Source organism: Corvus moneduloides, chromosome 13, assembly GCF_009650955.1.
Source record: "Corvus moneduloides isolate bCorMon1 chromosome 13, bCorMon1.pri, whole genome shotgun sequence".
Taxonomy (NCBI): domain Eukaryota; kingdom Metazoa; phylum Chordata; class Aves; order Passeriformes; family Corvidae; genus Corvus; species Corvus moneduloides.
In genome coordinates, this window is record NC_045488.1 from 6,794,595 (window position 1) to 6,811,020 (window position 16,426).

Here is a 16,426-nt window from a genome sequence, read left to right on the forward strand (position 1 = left end):
GGAATTTTTTGTATCTTTTCTAGGAACTAGGTATTGATCCCTGGAAAATGAACAACACTTAAAATATAGACAACTGCAATCCCAGCGGTCCCATTAAAGGATGAAATGCTTCATTAACACCTCATAAGAACATTCGGAACACGAGCGGACAGCATCTTTCCTCTTTCATCACTGAGGCATGCTATCCACAAAGGAATGGCTCTTAAACTTCCCAGGATTAGTCTACACACAAATTTCTGTAGTGTAACCAAGACAGATACAAGTTGCAGAGCTCTTCCCTACCATATCAAGATAGTATTTCTGCTTAGAAATTTTTTTATCATATTCTAGCCTAAATCAGCTACTTAGCAATTTAATCTTAAATGAAATAGAGGAAAAGTAAACTTTCACAGATACCATAATTAGTTTGATAAAACTAGGTTAAACTATCAATTAAACCAACACAACTTCATATATCCACATGCCCTTGAACTTCTCGACTGTGAAGAACCTGAATCAAATTGTTGGACGTGATCTCCCTTGAAGTTTCAGCTTGTAGGTTTTGACTGGGAAAAAACTCTTCAGTCTAGCAGAGGTAGCAAATCTGACTGACATTTGAGCAATGTAGAAATGCTGAGTCTCTACACATGACTACACGGTTTTCTTGTATTTATTTGAGTAATGATGTGAAGACAAAAATGAGCAATATGAGGTGTCCTGCTGATTTCCATGGTGCAAAGGTACCTCTGAAAATTAAGTCCCCAAGTGTTTGCAAGTCATAACTTGCACATCAGGTGGTGCCTGTCTGGAGTGGCTGGCAGCACACATTAAATTAGCATGCTTATGAGAGTATTATTAGTTTCAAGTGAGGGACCCAGGAGAATATGTCTCCAACATGATTTCAGGTGCTAAACAAAGTGTAATAAAGCCCAAGAGGTAAGTCCTTAATATAGAGACTGGATCCACCTGAGCTAGAGTCTCCTACCTCATCTCCCATGCCTGCAAGAGGTCGTAGGGGCTGTCCTATATCCTTATCCACCCACCCAGGGTGTAAATGATGCCTGGATCTCTACTGTCCTCCTGAGTGGGTGAATGCCCCCTCAGAAACTCTGTCTCAGGCCAGAGAGACAGAAAATGGATCCACCTGTGGGTCTGGCTTCCTAATGCCCAGAACAACCTCTTTCTGAATTTTCTGCCAGGTTTTTTATCGATTATTTCATCCAGCTGGAGACTGGTTATACCTGAGACATCAATGGTGTTATGTAAATATCTATCCTATACATCAGTGTTATCTACCTAAGGCTTCTGAGGTTTCTAGTTTACTTCTGACAGGTCCAAGAAGAGTAACTCAAGCTAATGATCCATGTCAGTTGGCTTAAATTCCTCAGTTGGAAAATGCTCAGGGGGGCTGCAAATCCAACAAGGTTGAAAACTGAGGCAGTCAATAGACAGATAATGTCAGTCAGTCTGATACTCTTAGTGTCTGACAGAAAAAATATCAATAGCTGGCATGATTGATGGGGAGTGAAGGAAACACCACCCACAAACAAAAAGTAAATAAACAGGATTTGAAAGGGCTGTGTTGCATTGATTTTGAGACTTCTGATTTTCTCCTTTTTTAAGCTGATTCAATTTCACTCCTTGGAGTAATCCTTTGATCCAGGCATACTTTATAATAAAGAATTAAATAAATTCACACATACATAGTGGCCCTCATGGCAGCACCTTTAACATGTGCTCCACTCCCACCTGAGTGGAGCTTCTGTGAACTGCCGTGGAGAGGAATGGAGATACATCTTCTTTTATTGAATGACCTCTGTGTAATTAATATTGTGCTGCTTAGTGCCCTGTAAACATATAAGTAAAAAGAATAAAGAAAGGAAATTATGGGTAATTTAGTTGGTTTTTTAAAAACAAAATAAAAAAAGTCCTTCTTGTATGTGTTCATCTTCTCCCAGTGTTTGAAATTCTGAAGTGTTAAGCCACTTGGAATCATAGATAGCACAGAGTTTTTGGCTGGAATCTGGGTGTTTGCGTTCTGCCAGGCTATAAATAAACATAGATTGATTTACATATTTATTAACTTCATTTTTACAGGGTTGCAAGCATTTCAGGTCTTTCACATACTGTGGTCAAAATGCCAGCAAGGTCATTCTAGGAAATACAGAAATTCACCAAGCCATTTCCCAGCGTCAGAAATGCATCAGCTTAGGAGCAAAAAAAAGAGACAAGAGAAGGCACCACATGGGGTCTGTTGTAAGTACAGGTTGGGAGGATCTGAAGGAACTTCACAGAGGTGTAATTATCACCAACAGGCAAGATACTGATGGATACCTCTCAGTTGCTGTCACTGGAAGAGTGTGACCTAGATTTGTTTGTGGAATAGCAGATCAAATTATATGCAAGACCATGCCTGTTGTCTTGAGGAAGCATAAACAAATTTAGGGTGGAGAAGGAAAGAAAGAAAAGCATGTGGGTCCAAACATACACTGCTATTGTTTGAAATGTGCCACTTCCAGGCACCTCTGTAAAAATAAAGCCAGGTGAACTGTGATCTCAGCTCCTGGCAGCAGCTAAGTCCCGGTTGCATAGAGTATTTCAGCAGGAACTCAAAGAGTGATTTCCAGAGAGACTGGAGTCTCTCTCTTTTTCAAGGACCTGCATCTCTTCTCACATGGAATGAAGTGTTCTGATTTTTCAAGCAATACAGCTAGAGACTACTTGCACCTTTATCTGCCTTCCATTCAACAAATATTTTGGGGACTCCTCTATTGCAGCTGGCATTTGAACAGGTCCTCAGTACTAACCACACTGTCTCCTTAGTGCCTTGCTCTAGGCTGGAGGAAACTACGTGGCTGGTACAATTAAAAACAATTTGGGGTATCATGAGAGGATAAAAGCCTGGTTTGCCCCTGGCAGGACAGCTGTGAGCAGATCGTGCCACACAGTGTGACAAACTTGAGTGTGCGCTGGCATCTTTAACTGGGACAATACAAACACTTCCAACACAAGTTATGTTGGGAATGAGTGATGCAACTTTTTGTTGCTACTTTTCTTTCACACCTTCAAGCCTTTTGACCAAGCTGCACCACAAAAAAAAATGTGCAAAATACATCATTCGCTGGAGGGGTGAGGAAATACTGCTGTTCTGAGCAGGAAAGAACAAAGTCAGTCCCTGAGCCAATATGTAGATCACTGAAGAGTTTACATATTGTCATCAAGAATAGATGCCAGAATCTGATGTCTTTGATGTCTTTGATGGCCCATCAACAGTCTAATCAGCAACATAAAGCCATCTCAGAACGGAAATTATTTGTCACACTCTGAAAGACTGACACTTGACATCTGGTTTGACAGGTTATGAGGCACCATGAAAGCACCCTTGTAAATGAAGAAATTCAGTTCATCCATCAGAGTATATAAATGACACTTCTGTCATCCTGGAGGTTCTGGGATTCCAAAAGGTGAGCTTGGACAGTCATCCTCCAAGGCTACCTGGCATGTTGCACTCCAACCCACACATCAGGAAAGAGAATTTCTAATGTCCTCTCAACTCACACCTCTGAGAAGACCCTGAAGCCAAAGGAGTAACACGCATAGGAAATACAAGGGTAGATAGAATATTGGCTGAAAAGTCCCATGATTAACCTAGTAAACACCACAGTCGTGTGTTACACTGCTGGGACATAAACCAGATATTGATTAACGTCCCACTCACTGCAGAATACTCCTAAATACTGATGCCTGCAGAGGTAAATGCCCTTTTAGTAGCAGTCCTGGTGCAACTCTCCATTTCTCAGGGATGTAGGGACTGAGACATAGTTTAATATCTGGTACTACTGAGAAACACAGCAACATGCAGAACAGTGAAGCACTTCACAACAGTTACAAAGAGATAAGGTACCCTGCTTAGAAGCTGTAACAGAGCAATAAGGCCATGCCAGCAAGCACCAGAACACCCTAATCGAATTATCTTTTGAAGAATGAAGCACTCGTGGCAGTCTCCTGGTTTTGTGTGCAGAAAAGGCTCCATCCTCAAGATCACTGCTGATTTTATGCCCAGTGATGTTCAGGAGAGTTTTGATGGGCAAAGACTGCAGAGCTTTTTCCCCACAGCAATTGCCCTGATAAGAACTTGCACAAATGGCTGCATGGGATGAGAGCAGAGGTCTGTCTAATCCTCTATCCCCTTCCTCATCATGGCCAAAATCAAGATATGCTGGACTCCACCTGATAGACTTCCTGGAACAGAGTCAAACTCAACTCATTTGCTTTGCACTTGTGCATCAACAGACTGAAATTCTGGAAAAATAACAGGGGACATGTATCAAAAGCTGGGGGCTTTCCAGTAATAACTCCTATAAACCAATCACACCCATCGAAATCAACCAGGCATGCTATTTATTTGGTGTTTTGATAAATTATAGCCCTGGGGGGCATTGAGGGCCAGATTTTAAAAGCTGTTCAGCTGTTTAACTCTCATTGATTTCAGTGTAATTGATTTCAGTGGGAGTTAGGGGCCTGCATTGCTTCACACTTTGGGCCAGTCCCTCCTATGGTAACTGTACCAATTAGGCAGGAGAGCCATTTATCAGGAGCCCCATTAAACGGAATCAGAGGTACCCAATTACATCTAAATTACCAGTTCAGCCCCTGTGATGTAGGGAGGGGAGGGGTGGTTGTTGCTCTAGCACAGGCACCACCATTGACAGGGAGAATGTCTTCCATTGTATTCCACTTACAGCAATGCTCATCCAGGGAAAATATCCTGCTTCCTCCATTAACCCATAAGGTGTTTTTACCCTCCCACCAGGTTACTCTGTCACTACAACAGCCTAATGGTGCAATGGATACCAGGAAGAAAAGCAGGCTGAGTCCAAACCTAAATGAGTGGGGCTTACATAATCAGAGGGTGAGAAAAAGAGAAACTAGAATCAGAGACACGGCCTTTTCAAGGTTTCCAAGGCAGCAAGTGACTGCTTCTCACACAGCATACACCACAATCGTGTTTTCAATTCTACAGCGTCAGCTTCCCCTATGAGGAAGAGAAAAGAAATCCCCTCTCTTTTGAAATGTGAGTGCTTTTGTAATAATAGAGAGAAGGTCTGGGACACTGTGCTCCACATGAGTGGTTGTGGTGATATCTTCATTTATTTGAGATCATCTTCTGACATTTCATTTCGTTTGCAGGCAAGTCATTTGTAACGTTACGTACAAAGGACTTTGGTGCCATGATCTTTAGCTTTTGCCCTGCATTTAATACTAAAGATCACTCAACAACGATGAAACCAGATGGATGAAATTCCTCTCCTGCAAGACATGAAGGCCAATGACGGTATGAAAGATGGGGGGCTGCTTTGTCATTTATTGCTTCATATCCCATATGTTTGTCTGATTGGTGAAGTGAAAGGTCTGTTTATTAATACAATACTTCATGTGAATTGCAAGCAGCTGGAAGGCAAAGAAAAGAGGGAAAAAATCAGCCAGGAAGGCAATGAAATGACTGAGCAGGACAGCCTTAAGGGAGCTCCCAGGAGGCTGCTGAAAACCACATGAGAATGGCAAGTTTGGATGGCTAAGCCTTCCCTAGCACCATGCTTGGGGCAATAATCTTGGGGAAAAGCGTTCTAGCAGGGGGAAAAAAATATCCTTTTGGTAAAAACACTGAAAATTTCTGTCAGAACACCACAGGGGAAGAAACTGACTCTAGGAAATATAGAAATATTTCCCTGGACAGATGGATTGCTCTATATAGGTCAAAATTTTGTTTTCTGCCAGCCTTCTTTCTCACTCCTAGAATGACACCAGCTGCACCACCTTGTACTGCTGGTTCCTTATTCCTGAAAGCAATTTTTTCCAGGTGCCAAACCTATCTGAATAATGTAGGTAGCTCAGATGATTACAAGAACCCAGAGCCAATGCATTGGGAGGAGTAAAATCCATAGACAGCGTTCCTAGAATCTACACCACCAGGGGACAGACCTCCTGGCCTGGCTGTACCACCAGGTATCCCAGGACATCCCTCGCAGCTCAAACAAGTTACAGGAGTGCCTGGAAAAGGTCAATGCTGACTAAAACTGCTTCCTTTTTAGATCAGCTGTTAATGAAAGCTCCTTGTTACCCACGGCCTTGCTGCAGCATGAATGAGCCAGTTAACACACTGGTGGTGTGTCAATGCCTCACTGTATTCACAATTCAAGATTTAATGCTTACTACTGTTAAGGGAAAAAATATGAGTAACTCATTTAGCTAGATTTAATTTCTTTACTCTCTGCAAAGTCTACAAATTAATTCCTCAGTGGATTTCTGTTCCAGCACTTAACCTAATCTTTTCAGACACAACAGAGATAATTTCTCAGTTCCTGCCTTATTCTGAAAGAAAATAGCTCTACAATACCCTGCCTTCTCTGATCTACCCTTGGTAGAGCTCTCACATAGCTATGCCAGATAGAACAAAAAATAATTCTGTAACTTTGGGTGGAATTTGTAATACTACAGAGGTTGGTTTTAATCAGAAAAAAAAAATCTTTGTTCTTCATAGGACCAAGAGCAAACACCACCATGGGGTTTCCCTTTGTGGGTACCCAATCCAAGCACTCATCTAATTTCAGCTAAGGCTGGGGGAAATAAATTTATTTTGCTTTCCTCCACCATAATACCCCAATGTACTTCTTTTCTGTTCTTTACCCAGCTAAATTGTTCATTCACTGTTGAGTCCAACTAACCCTTTTTATAATGTGCTGGTCTTTATAGGTGTGGGAAGGAGGCCATGGAGACTAATGAGACCTGTAATAACTCCCAGCCTGTTACCTGTAGAATCTGGCACTTGGGAAAAACTTCAATGCTATTTTTCCTTGTGATGATGAAAAAAGAAAAAAAAAAAAAAGTGGTGCTGCTTGGCCAAAGGTTTCATGACTGAGGAAATCATCCGCAGCTCAGGGTGAATGCTGGCTTTCTCCTTCCCAATGAGCTCATGTGTGTTCACACATTAGGCTATAAAATTGTTATGTGGAGCATTAGGGCCTCTGGTTTCTCACTGTGAATGACACAGAAGGGCACCTTCTTGCCATGGTAACAAGCCAAAGACAGAGTGTTGTAGCCAGAGAACGTACAGAAGTAAGGCTATAGCAGAAGCAGTAAACGTGGATGCGTTGTTTGTCCGGGAATGTTTTTAGGATACCAGGTAGATGGAGTGGGAAAAAAGACAAAGTCATCACTATTGCCTTTTCACTGCAGAGAATGTGGCAGGATCTGGTGCTTCCATAGACATTGGAGTAGATGCAAAGTGAGGCTGGGATTGCTGAGTGCTGCCACTGGGGTTATGTCAACCAGGAATCTTGAGGTCTTCTTCCTTCAGATGTTTTTTCAAGATATTGTCTTTTACACTTGTAAAACCTCCCATCTATTATTCTTACTTACTTTCTGAATTTCTCCATTTCTCAAGCAGTTGTTTCTACCCCATCCTCCTTAAGACAAGATTCTCTTGAGCCACTAATGCCCCTGTTTAGCCCTTTCTGAGATCAAACTCCTGTTGCCCTTAATGAGTACTTGGCCCAAATCAGGAACGGTGCCAGGATCTCTGGCTCAGGAGATCTCTGAGCAAGACTTCAGCCCAGGTTACCACTTTTATTTTTAAGTAAAACATATCTCCAGTGCCTCCAACAGAGAAGTGTGTGTACTAGCCAAGAGTTTTAATCCTTCCCAAAGGCCTTTTGCAGTTGGTCCAGGCTGGCTAACAAGCCTAGAGCTTTTAAACATCTGCTCTAAGAGCACCATTCTAGCCCTTTGAGTTTGGCCTTACACGTGTTATTTTTGGCCTGTGCTAGTGACTGACATGTTGTCCTGCTGACTGTGTTATTTCACATCCTGGAAATTCTGCAGGCTGTGAGCTACAGGACTCTTGGTTTGGGAAAAAGACAGGTTTCTTCTGTAAATCTCCATAGTCTGAATGTGTCCTAGCAAGAGCCACCTAGCAATGACAAGAGGGAAAAGAAATGAAATGGGTACTGAAAAGCATTAATACATAATAAACAAAACAGTGGCCTAACAGACAGAATTTGATCAGCTGGAATCTCAAATATTGGTGTAGAAGCAGAGTATTTATAGATAGATGCTGCTCCAGCCCTGTTTAAAAATACTGGCAGAAGTTGGAGGCAGAACTCAGATTACTGTGTAGGGCCAACCTACAGTGCAACATTTGCAATTCTCTGGAAATCTTTGGGATTTCAAGCAGCTTGGGGCAAAGTATACTCCACACACATGGTGCCTGCCATGTGTTCAGCCCTCTCCTCTCAGGAGGCTAACTGCCAGAACTTGTGTAGCATGTGTGAGGATGTGTTTGGATAAAGCATTACTGGAAAGGGAACTTTTGCAAACTTCACTGAGGGTTTTTTTTTTTTTTCACCTGAAAAATTTCCACACACACCTCTAACACTGTAGTTGTTCTATAACTCGAGCCCAAATGACGCCACCGTAGAATTTTTAACCTTTGTGACTGTCCGTACATTTCCAGACAGGGAGGGTGTTTTTCTCTACTTCACCAGCTCAAAATTCATCCATCAACAAGTTCAAACATCTATTGCATCTCTTTCAGGTTCCCATTCAGGTGACTCCAACCTAGAGCACACAAAACCTGCAGCAATGGTGTAGAGATTGTGCCACATTGACACTAAATAGCTCCCATTCCCTCAGACACATGAAGAGGTAAAGTGCTCAGAATATTGGGAGGACAGTTGAGTTTGACACAGGTTTCATTGATTCAGTGGATAATAATCCTTCTTCTAGCAATGCAAATAGTCTTGGCAGTGCCCAAAATGTCTCTGTAAGTGCCAAGGAGGTGCCAGCTGTTGACATGGTGGGAGATTGAATTCAGCCTGGGGAATGGGGAGGATAATTTCTTGTGGCTGCAAAACAATAAGGGGTGAAAGGAGAAGGGCAGGAACATCCCTCCAGTTATGTGGGGTTTCCCTGTGTTGACCCCTGTGGACACATTTATTCTCATTTCTCTGAATTTAGCACTTGTTCACTAGCTTTTATTTATTTATTTTATTATTTTCCGTTTGCTTCTTGCGGAGCTTCTGAAGGTTCCTGAGATCTTTCTGTCTGCATATCCTCCTATCTACATACCTGCCCCAAACCTGACCCCAAACTACCTCCAGGCTTGATGGGGCTCTGAGCAACCTGGTCCAGTGGAAGGTGTCCCTGCCCATGGCAGGGGGGTTACAACCAGATGGTCTTTAAGGTCCCTTCCAACAACCATTTTATGATTCTGTCAAACCTTTGGCGAAAATTCTGCCAGTTGTCAGCTAAATCCAAGTTTCAGCTGAAGAAAAGGCACAACCATGATTTTAATATTTATTAGAGCACTAGGGAGTCCGCTCAGAAAAGAGACAGCAATAGACTGGAGCAGAGTTCAAGCCTCTCAAAATACAACCAAAATCAACTGCTGTAGAAAGCCAAGCTCCAGTTTACAGTGTTTGACTTTATTTAAAAATGCAAATGGCTGCAGCCCCCCATCCATCTGATCTGCCAGGGAAGAGGAGTTTGAGGAGGTACAGCAGAGCACACAACAGTGCTTTTGGTACATCTTGTTATGCTGCAGCAGAAAACTCCAAAATGAAGCCTGAAGACTTCATGTATCAATGAACACTGATTTTGCTTTTCACTGAAGGTACAGAAGAAGCTATAAACACATCTGTAAACCCTGAAGAGAGTCCCTGTGCAGTTGTTTGCAGACACTGTCGCCCCAGATGATTAACAAACAGCAGTAATGGGTCTGTATTTGAGCACAACACTGCTGGAGTTAATATCCAGATCCTTCCCTGTTTGGGAAAGGCATTTTCTAGGTGTTTGAAAATGGGCTGGTTAATCATCAAAACTGGAGTCATTCAGGCGAGAGGTACTTCAGAGATGAGACAGCAGGAAAAAAAAAGGCTGCTCTGTTTGCTAAAGATGATAGATTTGACAACATTTTGTTTCTTCTGGAAGACAGGTGCTTTATCTGGGTTGACATCAGGTAATATGGTCATGTAGGATTGTGTAGACTATTTTATTGATACCGAACACAGGCAAAAAGTTGTGTGGTTTTTTAATTATATTTTTTAAAGAGTCACATTTTGCAAGACATTGTCTATGGATAAAAAGAAACATTGCATAAGCAACTCTTAACAATTAACCAGAATTCTTGCACCAACAGTATGGGCACAAAATCCTCCCCTCTCATTATACCCAATTTGGATTTTCCACACTTGATTTGGATTTCTGCCAGCAAATGCACTGGGCCAACATAATTTTATTTCAACCTTTCCTACTAAAATTGCAAGACAAAAATTTCTGTCAAAGAGCATTGACTGGCCTGGAGAGGTGACGTATGTTGGAGTTTGTGAAATGCCGTGAAGATGCAGAACGCTTCAGGAACGCTGCTTGTTCCAACAAGGACCAGAACAGTGGGGATGTACACTCAGAGGCTCGGGGGGGAGGACAGGTCTGTGGGGTTGCACAGGAGGCAGTGCTGAGGTGCAGTGATTTGAAGGGAAGAGCTCAAGGGCAGCGTGCTGAGGCATTTGGGAGAGCAGAGCTGCTGTCAGCCCCCAGTCCAGATTTGAATGCATTTGTTACCCTGACAAGGCTAACACTTTCTCTTTTGTGCTAACTTTGGTTCGTTGCAGTGCATATCCTCCCCCTCTCCTTCTTGAGCATCTGCTGAGGTCACATCTTCTCCTCTGCTCCCCCCACCTCCACGTTTTGGGGATGAACACTCGTTGTTGCTTACCCCATACAGTGCCCAGCACGTGCCCAGCCTCTCCCCCGGGACTGGGACACATGGCATTGCTGGAACAGGATGGCATTTACACTGGAGACAAGGACACTGTCAATCCAGCACAAAGAGAGAGCTAAAGAAGCATCCACACTGTGCATGCTGAGAGGCTTTAGCTGTGTCCAGGCAGCAAGGCCAGCTCAGGACGCTGGCATCCTTCCCTGGGGCTGTTTGCTCAGGGTCTGCAGCATATCCGCATGGCTTTGCTGCCACTGGGCCCTCCTCAGCACCTCCCTAGGGGGAGAAAGACATTGGATCAAGAACTGCCCACAGTTTCTGGGCTACATCCTATTTTATCTTCCAAATTCAGGATGAAGGGACAGAAATTAAGTGAGAGCCTGCATGTCCAATGTAACAACTGTCTATTTTTTCTCTGCTACAAGTTCTGGTCTGCTGGACATTGAGCCACCAGCCTTTCCCTGCTGCTTCATTTCTGATGCCTTATGTAAGCCATTCAAAGTCCTTCCAGTACCTGCTCTGGCACCCATGCAGCAGGTTTACTCTGTTGGTGTAGGCACCTCAGCCTCAGTTCAGTGACAACAGTGGAATTTCTGTCCTGCATATCATTGCCTGGCTTGTACTTGTCATGATCTATATGTACCACCTACAGACAGGGACGGGGAGCTGGCATGCTGGGGAATGCTGCTGTGAGAGCAAAGAGAGCAGGTAGAATCTCTCCAACAGAAAATTCTCACTAGACTAAATCGAAATTAAATCCTTCTTTGTCCTTCCTAAGACCTAAGTAGCCCTTGCTGAAGCTTTTATTTTTCAGCTTAACTCTTCGGGTATCTTACATATTCTCTACCCAGGGAATATCTACTAATAAGGTCGGAACACACTCCTGCAATTTCTTTCAAAGCTAGCTAACACTAATCTATCCCTTAAGGACTCCGCCTTAATTACTATAACTTTACTCCTACTCCTGGCTTATATATTGCTGGCCCATGTTCCAGATTGACGCATCCTTTCCAGATGGGGCAGGTTCTAGGATCTGGGGGAGTGGAGATCATCTGTGAGACAGGGAGAGGAGAAGGAGTAAACAATGGTCAAACAAATTAGAAAATTTCTCCAGTCTACCAGCCCCAAAATTTCCAAAAGAAGGGAATAAAGATGAAGACAAAACAAAATCAGAACCTTGATTTTTGGTCCAGAGAAGGATCCAGCTGACTTATTTTCAGCAAGAAAGTTTCCCTAAAAAATAGCAATTCAGATGGAGTGAGACAATGCATGTGAGCCGACTTAGGCTAACAATACAGACTGGAAAAAGTGAGTGCAGCAGTTTTTATGTCCTAATTTTCATGTTCACATTTTTAAAACAACATACTTCAGTGCAGGCATGCCAGTTGCAGGGGTATGTTTTCAAGTTGAAAAAACTGGTCTCTTCATGCTGAGACAGGAATTTTTACTGAAAAATTGACCTAGAAGTGATTTTTTAACAGAGAGAAAAGTTTATAATGGTAAATAATCCAAAGCTGAAGAAAACTATTTTTTTGAAAAATGCATTTTTACTTCCTCTAAACTGATTTTCTCCAACACTCTTATTTTCTATTTCTGCCATTAAATCCCAAAGTCAGGGTTTTACTGTGCTTCAGCCCTTCAGGCTGTGCTGTTCTGACTCCTCAGCACTCCAAGGGCCTTGCAGGAATTAAGTGCCTCTCACAATAGGACACATTTCTAGGGTGAAGATTTAATTTGGTTTTGGACTGTGTGACTGAGTGGATGAAAAAGCAAACAAGAACTTCCTCACACCCCTCCATCAGTTCTGCTAATGGGAGCTCAAAGAGTAAATGAGTTGATTCGCTCAGTTATGGGTGGGAAATCAACTGAAGCAATCCTCCACCCACCACATGTCCAGCCAAAAGCAATTTAGCCAGCTAGGAAATAAGGAAAACTGGGATGTCCTGCTGGTCCAGGGCAGCCATATGCTGTTATCCTCCCCAGGTAGGAAGGCAATGCCATGAAAGTTCAGATCAGTGGGGTTCCATGGCACCACACTTGTGTTAGAAGAGCTTTACAGTGAACACGAGAGTGTTTCTGGGTTTGGACAGATGGGTTGGTCATGGCTTTCTGCTGCAGCATATTCAATTTATCATTTGTTGAACATACACAGAGCAATAGTGAGCTACCGTAGCAACTCAATATCCCACAGACTTTCCCTTTCCCTTCTGGGGAATCCTTCAGGGATCCTTCTGTATGGGTCTGTCCAGTGGTAGACCCCCAAATTCTCCCCCTGGATCACAGCAAAAGATACCCACAGCCTGTGTTCTGCTGTCAGTTCTGCAGTCCCATGCACAGTAAGGGGATACCACAAGGCATTCTTTCCTAAAAAAAGGGAGGGATTGTATTGCCAGCCCAGACAGCTTCCTCACAACACCCACCTGAGGCAGGGTAACACCTTCTTTCAACAGAGATGCGTAAGCTGGCTTGATGTGGACATCCCAGAGGCATATGCAAGCCAGGCTGTCCTGCTGCACAGAACGGAGAGCGGAGCAGGGACGCAGGATGGGACTCCCAAATTTGTGCAGTCACTTTGGTGTGTGCCGTGCCCAGCCCACCCCGGGAAGCAGCTGGGACAGAGCTTTCTTGGGGATCCCAACCAACTCACCCGTGTCTGGTGCACACATTCCCTTAGAGAGTGAGCAGCACGGACAGAAGCACTGCCTGAATTTCCTGCTATCTTTTAGTCTTCTTTGTCAGCAGAACTGTACTTCTGCCCTGGGAATACCCCAGTGATGCATAGCTTCTGCTGATGAGCTAGGATTAGAAGGACTTTACAGAAGGCTGTTTGATTAAGTGGCTATTATCAACTGAAAACTTGGTGCTTCCCATTAAGTACTCTCAAACATGTGTCCTCATCTTACTTATTTTGTGCTTGCAGTATCTTTGGAAGAAGCAGCCTGGCCTTTTTGCCTCATCCAGGCCCTTTTGCCAACACCAATAAGATATTCTGTCTTGTTCCATGCTAGTTTAAGAAATGCAATGCCCTGATGGAGCCCTTCCTTAAAGGTGCTTCTCTAAAATCAGCACATCACCCTGTAGTTTGTCGTGCAAACTGGCCCAACCCCTGTGAACATTCTGGTCCTGACCAGATCCTTCAGCACCTCTCCCCCAAGGCAGCTCTCTCCTTCCAGCCGATCAAAGCCTGCACAACTGACAAAGGACTAAAACAATAACACTCTCACCTTTTGTCTTTGTTTCTATTGCTGTGCCAGTGCAGTTTGATTTGCTCACAGCATCTGTGCTCAGGCTTCAGTGATTTCCCATAATAGTCCAATATACTTTTCATGATCCATGTTCAATTTATACCCACACCCGACTTTAATCCTTTTGTCCAGATCAGTTATTTCATACTTTTATACATCAAATTGCTTTCACCATCTGTTGGCCCAGTTGCCCTACATAAGCCAAACCCTCTGAAGGTATAATTGCAATATTGTTCATAATTTGCCCATTCCCCTTCCTCCCAATATACATAATGACAGCAAAATGAAGAAATAATTTAAATCTAATTTAAATTCCCTTCGGGTTTTTTACACTGTGCTGATCAAAATAGTAGCTAGGGTCCTCAAAAGAAGAAGCCATCCATCTAAGAAGAGCCTTGATGCCCTTGGATAGCTATCTGTGAAAACGAGTGAATTTCTGTAGGACTGGAGCACCATGTACCAGCATTTAGCGAAGTTGATGGCAAATGCTCTCAGCACATCAGCATGCTGCTAAATCATTGCACAGAAGAATTCCAATCTGGTTAAACAGGATCTGATTTTATACTGCCACTTCCATGAAATAAACGTACTCAAACATTATTTCTTCTTGTCTTATCTATTTTCATCTCTATTTCAGCCAAAGCTCCTTGTGCTGGGGCTGCGCACTGTGCATCGTGCTTGGGCAGTTTTTCAGGCATCTACAGAGAAAACTTGTAAGCACCAACCTTCTTCCCCAGGGATAACTATTCCTTGAGCTTTGATTTAATTTTTCCTACAGTCAGGGGGCCACCCACAGAGCTCCAGTTTTGCCTGACCTGCTTCATTTCTGCCTCAGCATTAACAGCAAGGGCGCAGAGGGGCATCAGTCTCTGGCAAGATTCATAGGTTATTTCAGACCTGGGTTAGCATTTACCTTTAGGACTTACAATGGAGAGGAAACTGCTGCAGAGCTGGGGTAAGTACCTCTGCCCAGCATCAGAGGCACATGCTCCATTGCAATACATTCCACCAGCACCCAGTCCCGGGAGGAGTAACTTCAGTGGAGATAAATAAGACATGTAATTTCTTGTCCGGCTGTTGCATTTCCCACCGCTTGTTTTAACAATTACACTCTGTGACTTTTTTTATTAAACAACCAAAAAGAATAGATTCGTGTAACCCAGGAAGGAAAATTGCCTGGAGAAATGAAACATACCCAGACTTAATTTTCTCTCCTGCGCTTTTTGAGGTGTTTGAAATGAATGTGTTTTTGTACAGCAGTCAGTAACAAGACCTGTGGTTTTGGCACTTCTTTGCCATGCTCACCTCTTCATCAGCCAATTTTGTTACAAACAAACCCAAGCGGAATAAAAGGCCCCATCCAAGCTGTGGCACAACTTTCTCCTCCTGAAACCAATGGAAGCACTGCCATCGTTTACAACAGGGATTGCCAAAATCCCACAATTATTTCATAGGCAGCTTTCTCCAAACCTTATTTTTAAAGCAATTAATAGAAGGAGTGATTGACCTTTAGCGAGCCATATCCCAGCGGGATTTGTTATCAATGCTTCTTCCAAGTGCTTCTTTGCACTGACTTCCGTACCAATTAGCAGCTTCTTCCACAGAAAGGTTACACAAATACAATTTTATTTCTTCTTATTATTTTTTCAGACAGGGCCAAGTTTTAAGTGGGTGCCTGGACTTAACAGCTTCAATATTGGATTTGCTCTTGTAAAGAACAGGCTGCTTTTAAGACTGACCTGGAAAATAGATATTCAAGGAGCACATATGCTAAAGGAGCTGAGGCACTTCTTTTTGCTTTCAAGACCAGAAGGTTGCACATAAAACACATTCAAATACTCATGACTACAACTTCAATGCTTTTTTAGACAGTGATGATTCTGAACTCAAGACCAGCCTGTTGTAAACAAATAGATCGATGTGAAAGCCTATTCATTTGTTCAACTGATGCACCTTTGAAACAAAAATAAAATGTAGAAGAATAAAATTGAACTTTCTTTCAAGACCAAATAGAGAAGATACTGAGACATCAACCTTCCCTCTAGAAACATCTCTGTTTAATTCCAATTCAACAAAATGTAACATGGTATATCATGGTCCTGCCTTCGGGATAGGGAGGAGAATCGGAAAAAGGTAAAACTCGTGGGTTGAGATAAGAACAGGTTAATAAATGAAAGAAAATAAAATATACTGATAATACTATCCACAAGAATAACAATAATACTTACAATTGTAATGAACATGTTAAAAATGGGGAAGATTGGGAAGGGAGAAAGGTCGGGGGGAATAAAGGCTTTTGTCCCACAGGATGTGCGAGTCATTAAAATGCATCTCTCTATACCTGGAATATTTCTCTTGTGAGGGACAGAAATACAATCTCCTTGAAACAGCTACAACAGTTTTGTTGGGGGTATTTTTTTAACAGGCA

At 42.8% G+C, this 16,426-nt stretch overlaps 1 long non-coding RNA gene across 1 annotated transcript; it reads left to right on the top strand.

Annotated features, from left to right (window-relative positions):
- Positions 1-5,175: 5,175 nt before the first annotated feature.
- LOC116450577 lies at positions 5,176-16,200 on the top strand. The gene is made up of 2 exons (XR_004242838.1): positions 5,176-5,314; positions 15,649-16,200. It is a non-coding gene; the product is annotated as an uncharacterized LOC116450577 (long non-coding RNA).
- The last annotated feature ends 226 nt before the right edge of the window (positions 16,201-16,426 follow it).